General features: G+C 40.2%; 1 pseudogene; it reads right to left on the bottom strand.

Annotated features, from left to right (window-relative positions):
• Window positions 1–2,957: 2,957 nt before the first annotated feature.
• Window positions 2,958–8,460, bottom strand: LOC149171551 (uncharacterized; annotated as a pseudogene).
• Between the last annotated feature and the right edge of the window lie 263 nt (window positions 8,461–8,723).

The following is an 8,723-nucleotide window of genomic DNA, read 5'->3' as shown; positions in this document are numbered from 1 at the left end:
TGTAGAAGGTTCTAAAAGTGAAAAGTGGAAAGAAGCTATGAAGGACGAGATGATGGCATTAGTCAAGAATGGCACATGGGATCTGGTAGAACTTCCTAAAGACAGAAAAACTGTGGGATGTAAATGGGTTTACAAATTGAAAAGGGGTGTTGATGATACAGAGGACAGGTACAAAGCATGGTCGCAAAAGGTTTTTCTCAGAAAGCAGGCATTGATTTTCATGAGATATTTTCACCAGTTGTAAAAATTGTTTCAATTCGAATTGTATTAGCATTAGTTGCTTTACTTGATTTAGAATTACAGCAACAAGATGTTAAAACAACATTTTTATACAGAGATTTAGATGAGGAGATTTACATGGAACAATCGGAAGGGTTTGTTCAAAATCGCAACAAGAAATTTGTCTGCAGGCTCAAGAAATCATTGTATGGTCTGAAGCAGTCGCCTTGACAATGGTACAAGAAATTTGATTCTTTCATGATGAGTCAAAATTATATAAGAAGTGAATATGATCATTGTGTTTACTTTAAGAAATTAAGTAATGGCATGTTCATTATCTTAGTGTTGTATGTTGACGATATGCTTTTAGCAAGCAAAAGCATAATAGAGATCAACAGGTTAAAGGCTCAGATGGCTAGGACATTTGATATGAAAGATCTAGGAGCAACAAGACAGATTTTGGGCATGGAGATTTTCAGAGACAGGAGCAATGGTAAGCTGTGGCTATCACAACAGAAGTATATTGAGAAAATACTCTTGAGGTTTGGTATGAACAATGTGAAGCCTGTTTCAGTCCCTTTAGCTTCCCATTTTAAGCTTTCTTCTAGTTTATGTCCTAATACAAATGAAGAAAAAGAATATATGTCTCGAATTCCATATGCCAATGTAGTAGGTTGTTTGATGTATGCAATGGTTTGTACTCGACCAGATATTTCACATGCAGTTGGGGTTGTCAGCAGGTATATGGCAAATCCAGGAAAAGAACACTGGTCAGCAGTGAAATGGGTGCTTCGGTATTTGAGAGGCACAAGTGATTATTGTATCACTTATAACAGGAGTAGTGAATTTGTTTGCGGATATGTTGATTCCGATTTTGCAGGTGATTTGGATAAGAGAAGGTCAACTTCAGGGTATGTCTTTACTCTTGCAGGTGGAGCTATTAGCTGGATGTCAAAGCTACAGAACATTGTTGCTTTATCCACTACTGAAGCAGAATACATAGCTGCTTCACATGCTTGCAAAGAAGCGATTTGGTTGAAAGGTTTGTTTGGTGAGTTTGGTAGGTTACAGGACAACATCAAGTTATTTTGTGATAGTCAAAGTGAAATTCATTTGGCTAAGAATCCGGCCTATCATAATAAATCAAAGCATATACCTATCAAGTACCAATCCATTTTGTAAGACAGGTTATTACTGAAAGGGGAGTCTCTCTTTAAAAAGTGCATAGAAAGGAAAACTGTGCAAACATGTTCACGAAACCAATTTTGTTAGAGAAGTTACGTTGGTGTCTGGCTTCTCTTGGCTTGCAGAAAAGATAAAATAATAAAGAAACAGGGTATCAGGCTAATTATTGTCAAGGTGGAGATTGTTGAGATTTTCTGTTAATTAATTTTGGAAAAAATCTCATGTATGTGACAACAATAGGATTTGTTGCTAAGTTAGCTCCAGTTATTCCTGAGGGGAGTTATTGCATCCTATATTTGTTGTGAGAGAATTTATGATTCAGTTTTCTACTCTCAGCTATAAAATGTAAGCCCGTAGAGGATATTTTGGCTGAGAGGGTGTGAGGAATTATGTGTTGCAATCTCCCGTTGAATAATACTATTGCCGATGCCTCTGTTTGGTGGACGTAGCCCAGATTGGTTGGGTGAACCACGTTAAACCTGTTGTCTCATGTTTTCTGTTGTGTGTATAATTTGTTGTGTTTTCTGTTGTGCATAATCTGAACAAAAAGCTATTAGCCGTTTTTCCCAATGCAGCCATTCGTGGTTGAAGTTCTATTGTTAAATTTGTTTCCAATGCAGCCCATCATTGTTGAAGGTCATAGGTCTCTTTGATTAAGATTGACATCCATGTAGAGGAAGTTTCAACTTCTAATCTGTTTACCAACAATTTTTGTTTTAAATTCAATATAACTAGTCATTCATGATTGAAGATCAGAGCTCTCCGTTTCTTTTCCTGAATGTCTGTTTTCTGAATTTGATCCAACTAGCTTCATGATTGAGCATTATTGCTTTTCTCTGTCATGTTCAATAAAATAAAAAAAATTGCTTGCACCACACAAATTATCCCTTTCATGATTCCACAAACATGAAACATTGATTCCACAAAAATTCTCAAAAACATTGATTGCATCACCAAAATTCTCAATTTCATGATCATAAGATTCTGAATCTCGGTTGTAAAAACAATGCTTGCATTACAAAAAAATCTCAATTTCATAATCAGAAGATTCTGAATCTTGGTTATGAGACCAGGTGATTGCATCACAAAAATTCTCAATTTCATGATCAGAAGCTTCTGAATCTAGGTTGTGAAACCAGTGTTCTGATTAAAGTTTCATATGTCTCCTTGTTGTGAAATCAATCTATTTTCGAGTTCTAAAGGATTCATTAAACTGTATCAAGGAGGGAATATTGCCCCCCAAAGTTTTCCCTAGCATAACTACCACCTCCTCTTCGAAGAACTGACATCTATCCCAATAAGCCGAAAAAAATAATGGCCACAGAGACCAATAAAAGGTCCAAAATATAGCGCTCTGATGTTTAATTTGAAAAATTTAAGCGTTTTGTTTCAGGCCGTTGGCCACCATGGTTACAAAAATACGAAAACAGAGTTTTACACGGACTACATGAAACACACATTTTTTTTGATTCCCTGAGTAGCAGAATGTCGATATTTCATAAAAAAAAAAAAGGTTAATGTTTGTATTAAATACCAGCTACCAGAAATCATAGCTACGATGAAATGAAAATACCCAATCCCAGTGAAGTCGTAGAGCTTTAAAATTCAACAGATTCAGAAAACTGAGATTGATTCGAGGGAGCCCCCCAATTCCAGTCCGAGACCCTACTCTCATTCTCAAAGGTAACGCTATCTGCATGATTTTCGTCATCTTTGAGATCATCATCTTGTTCCCAAATTCTGAAGCAAGAAGAAGCAACGTTAACAGCAACGTTAACAATGCTCTCATCATGCAACAGGGTAGTACAATCATGGCTGCCTATGGAATCCAGAGAAAACAGAATCTCTGTACTCGGCAAAGGACTCTGAGGCCTCCAGTGTTGAAAAGTGTGCAACAAGAAATTCTTGTTGAGATTGCAACAAGATGATGGAGCTTAGTGAAAAGAGTCGCCTTCACTAAGTGGGCCCGCAGGCTATTTTTGGCGCAAGTCTATTTTTAGGCTATGTCTATTTTTAGACATATGGATCATGTCTATGTTTATGGATGATTGATCAAGTTGGGAAAAATAGAAGGACTTCTATTTTTGATGAAAGTGTGAGTGATCACAGTGTGAGTGATCAAAGTCTATTTTTAGACTGGCTGTCAAAAATAGAAAAGTCAAATATTATTATCTCACAATAATATTTGGACTATAAACTTGATCTTATTCTCTTGGAGCACTTCAGTTTGAGCTACAGAGGTGGCACATGCAGCTTTCAGAAGGAAATACGCTTTTCTTATGAGTCAGTTGAGTTGTTGCATGCATGACTTCAGTTAGAACTCAAGTGAGTTGAGTTTAGTGGACTGGAGGTACAGTTGATGGAGTTGTGTTCAGTTTGACTTAGTTAAACTAGTTGTAGTTAGTCTAACTGCAGATAGACTAATGATGAGTTGTTAAACTAATTATTAACTCATAATACAACTATAGAATACATCAGTTAACTCAGTTGCATGTCAGTGCATGTTCAGTTCAACAGGGACAAGTGGTAGAGAATCAGATTGCTATCAGTTGTGACTATAGTTGTGCATCAGATCTTGCACAATCAAGGGATTGAGTATGCCAATGAGTTTGCTCACGTATTTGGCCCACATTTTAGCCTTTGCTCACGTCCACAAAGAGTGAGTGACTATTTTGCAGGTGAAAAATGAGTTTGGGAAGCTATTCTCATCAGTTCTTGAGCAGGTATTGAGCAGTGGAGGCAGGCAAGCAGCGGGGGAGATTTGGAGATCAAATCTGAGCTGTATTGTGTGTAACAGGTGGAGATACTTGTGAGAAGTATTATGCTGTGTAATGTTACATGATTCAATCAATATAATATATAGATAGTTGGGGTTTTTAGCGAGACGCTTTCCCCGGGAAAATACTGTGTTGATATGTGTGATTGATGCTTCTATGTGCACCTGTGAATGTTTCTGCTTCTGTAAATTGATGATCAACGTAGAGGAGATTATGTATTATACATGTTCCGCTTATAATTGTATGATCAGGATAATCTCTGTGAATATGTGTTAAATTATTCAAAATTTCTACATGGTATCAGAGCTAGATGATTTGTAGAAAAAGTTTCTACATGGTATCAGAGCAGCTTGATTTGTAGAAGAGATTTTTACAGGATATCAAGCGAGGATTGATCATCAGATCTACTATTCAGGAAGTGTTTACATTCTATTTCTTCAGGCAGAGTCTGTAATCGGGCCAGGTAGCCTTTGGATTCATCCTTCCTTTGGAAGGTGAAATATCCGGTGAAAGCCCATACAGTCAATCTCTGTACAAGAAATAATTTGTTCTCACGAATTCTAGATCGGAAGCGGTTGAGTTTTGAGCTGGTGGAATTCGAATTTAATTCCAAAGCAAGAGATAAAACTCAGAAACATTCAGTGTGAGAATGGAGACAGTATGCCCAGTATCTCACGAAGTTCACCCAATGCCGGGATGAGCTGGGTAGTGTGGGGGTGACTGTCGGATGAGGATGGTGAGTCTAGCACTCCTTGACCTTCCTAAGAGTTGGCATAGCTACCAGGACTCGGTGAATGGAAGGGAGAAACTGCCAAATTGGGAACGACCATGGTCGGATTTGATGCAGGAGGAGATTAGACGGAGCACCAGAGATAGTTCTTCATCTATGCATGATGAGGAGAACTGTGCCTTAGCGAGTAAGGCGAGGAATGGGAAGGAAAAGGTTTCTCTTTTCGAATCCAGTTCTTCCAATGATGGGAAGAAGGTTGACAAGGCGAAGGTGAGATGCTTTCGTTGTCATGAGTTGGGTCATTATGCTACTAATTTCCCAAAGAAGAAGTCCAAGAAGGGATCCGGGGAAGGATCTGAAGGTGAGGCAGCCTCACTTGCTTCACAGTTTGAGTTGGACTTCACACTCTTCGCATGCATGGTTTCATCCATGATGGGAAGTGGTTGGTTTCTTGACAGTGGAGCTTCTTTCCACATGACCGGTGACAAAAGTTTGTTCAGTACTTTGGAGGAGAAAGATCTCCAGATACTCATAGGGATGGGTAATGATGAGAAGTATAGTGTCTTAGGTGTAGGCACGGTTATTTTTCAGAGGGAGCATGGAGCTCGCCTTACCTTGACCGATGTCAAGTATGTACCAGGACTGAAGAGAAACTTGGTGTCGATCGCGATGTTGGAAGACAGAGGCTATGATGTGGTCTTTAGTAAGGGAAAGGTTTTCCTTAGACACATCATCACTAGACAGGTGAAGCAGATTGGTTCACGGGTCAAGAACCTGTATGCTCTTGAGGTTCAAGATGCATGCAAAGCCTTGAGAAGCAAGGCAACTGATGGAGACTTGGTGGTTGAGAGGGAGCGTATATTACCTCTCAACATGCAGAGCCAGAAGAAGTCTCAGACGATTGTGGAGGAGCCACGATTGGTGCAGCAGCTTCAGGAGATTGTGGAGGAGCCACAACAGGGGAAGCTGAGAGGAGATCGAGTAGAGACATCTACTCATCCAGAGACCTGCAGTAGCGGGAAACTTTGAGCCAGGTGGGCTGAGGGATCGCATGCAGCCATACCTCTAGGTAGGAGGTGGGGTGATGTGGATTGATTGTCCCAAGGAGGAGGGGCAGGATCCTTGAGGTACCCAACCTCTTGGATGAGACCTTGCTACGGGAGCCCCGATGTGTAGTAGCAGGAACTGACTGATTGGGTAGAGACAGATGCGGATGGAGCGGCAGAGAGAGCGACAGTGTAGGGAATCCCAGGACAGCGCATAGCTAGCAGGCTGCAGCAATGCGAGAGGCACAAGTGTTTTGCACAGTGCTAGGTGGCACAGAGAGGTGTGCAATGGTGCGAGATGCATGGAGATGTTGCAGTAGCGCAAATGTCAAAGAGGGAGCACTTGTCAGTAGCAGGTAGAGCTTCAGCATCAGAGGGTGTTTCTATCCCAACAGGGAGCTCAGTTGGGAGGTGCAGTGCGGATGCAATGCTGGGAGATAGAACCAACAGCAGCACGGATGCAGTCAGAGATCAAAGTGACAGAGGCTAGAGAAGTAAGATACTGAAGAGCACAGAGATGCAGAGTTTCAGTCGACAGAGGCAATAGCAGTCAGAGACTTTGATGACAGAGCAAGTGGACCGGCTAGATGTGTTGCATGGAGAACATTCCAGAGTTACAGGATCGGGTTTGAGAGGAAGCCTTTCTTGTTGAGAGGGAGTGTTGAAAAGTGTGCAACAAGAAATTCTTGTTGAGATTGCAACAAGATGATGCAGCTTAGTGAAAAGAGTCGCCTTCACTAAGTGGGCCCGCAGGCTATTTTTGGCGCAAGTCTATTTTTAGACATATGGATCATGTCTATGTTTATGGATGATTGATCAAGTTGGGAAAAATAGATGGACTTCTATTTTTGATGAAAGTGTGAGTGATCAAAGTCTATTTTTAGACTGGCTGTCAAAAATAGAAAAGTCAAATATTATTATCTCACAATAATATTTGGACTATAAACTTGATCTTATTCTCTTGGAGCACTTCAGTTTGAGCTACAGAGGTGGCACATGCAGCTGTCAGAAGGAAATACGCTTTTCTTATGAGTCAGTTGAGTTTTTGCATGCATGACTTCAGTTAGAACTCAAGTGAGTTGAGTTTAGTGGACTGGAGGTACAGTTGATGGAGTTGTGTTCAGTTTGACTTAGTTAAACTAGTTGTAGTTAGTCTAACTGCAGATAGACTAATGATGAGTTGTTAAACTAATTATTAACTCATAATACAACTATAGAATACATCAGTTAACTCAGTTGCATGTCAGTGCATGTTCAGTTCAACAGGGACAAGTGGTAGAGAATCAGATTGCTATCAGTTGTGACTATAGTTGTGCATCAGATCTTGCACAATCAAGGGATTGAGTATGCCAATGAGTTTGCTCATGTATTTGGCCCACATTTTAGCCTTTGCTCACGTCCACAAAGAGTGAGTGACTATTTTGCAGGTGAAAAACGATTTTGGGAAGCTATTCTCATCAGTTCTTGAGCAGGTATTGAGCAGTGGAGGCAGGCAAGCAGCGGGGGAGATTTGGAGATCAAATCTGAGCTGTATTGTGTGTAACAGGTTGAGATACTTGTGAGAAGTATTATGTTGTGTAATGTTACATGATTCAATCAATATAATATACAGATAGTTGGGGTTTTTAGCGAGATGCTTTCCCCGGGAAAATACTGTGTTGATATGTGTGATTGATGCTTCTATGTGCACCTGTGAATGTTTCTGCTTCTGTAAATTGATGATCAACGTAGAGGAGATTATGTATTATACATGTTCTGCTTATAATTGTATGATCAGGATAATCTCTGTGAATATGTGTTAAATTATTCAAAATTTCTACATCCAGAGCAGATCATCGGTGGCTTCAAAAAGAGAGCCTCTCAAACAATTCTCCTCCTCCACTTGCTGCTCTGCAACTTCTTCTTCAGTGCTTTTAACTACTGCAGAATCATGGAGATAATCCAATATATAAGATTGCTTCCTGATAGCTGCTATGCTTCGGACTCCAAAACCCACGCTATCCTTCCAACTCCATGGATCCTTCAATAACATCGAAAAGTCCTTAGAAAGAGAGCAAAACTCTGGCGGATTCTCATTACCTGCACCAGCGTTTTCAGGCTTGTCAAAGGGAATCCGTGTCTCAAACTCCACTAAACGTGCCTGTTTCTGTCTGCATGAATCCTCAGATGGACTCATCTCCTGTTTTTCTCTGAACCACTTCCTGTCGGCGCCTCCTGTATTCATGTTCCTGGTTCTCTGCAGGCCGTTGTTTTGAATCATAAAAACAAGCAAATCCCCACCTAACAAATCATGGGGAACCCCTAAACCCCATGACCGACTGCATCTTTATGTTAGAATGAACAAATGAATACATAGCCTGCAAGAAAATAAAAAACTGGGACAGGTTCTATAGAGCGGTTCCAGCTCAGCTCCTAAAATTGTAAGGTGATCAATCTGTGTGGAATTGGGTTTAAAGCAGGGAATGTGTAAGGAGATGGTTGTGGATGTGGGGCACCATGCAGTACGGGCATATAAGAAACAGACGCGTGAAACTAAAGGCAACGTAGTGTGTTTAAGGGTGCGGCCTATCAGAGTGGAATGATTTTAAAGGGAGTCGTCTATGGAGGCGGAGGAATTGTCCGAACGGTTAAGTGATTGAAATCTGGGCAAATTTTTAAAAAAAATCTTGTAGAAGCAGTGTTTGAATCATATTTTTGATAGTGGAAATGGATTCAGCAACATCAAAAATGTTTAAGACACTTAAAATTTTGAAATTTAATAACTAT

Source organism: Pinus tabuliformis, chromosome 4_2, assembly GCF_031772625.1.
Source record: "Pinus tabuliformis cultivar Carrire ecotype Pingquan chromosome 4_2, CPIR1, whole genome shotgun sequence".
Classification (NCBI taxonomy): domain Eukaryota; kingdom Viridiplantae; phylum Streptophyta; class Pinopsida; order Pinales; family Pinaceae; genus Pinus; species Pinus tabuliformis.
Note: the sequence above shows the minus strand (reverse complement) of the source record. Positions and strands in the feature narration are given on the sequence as shown.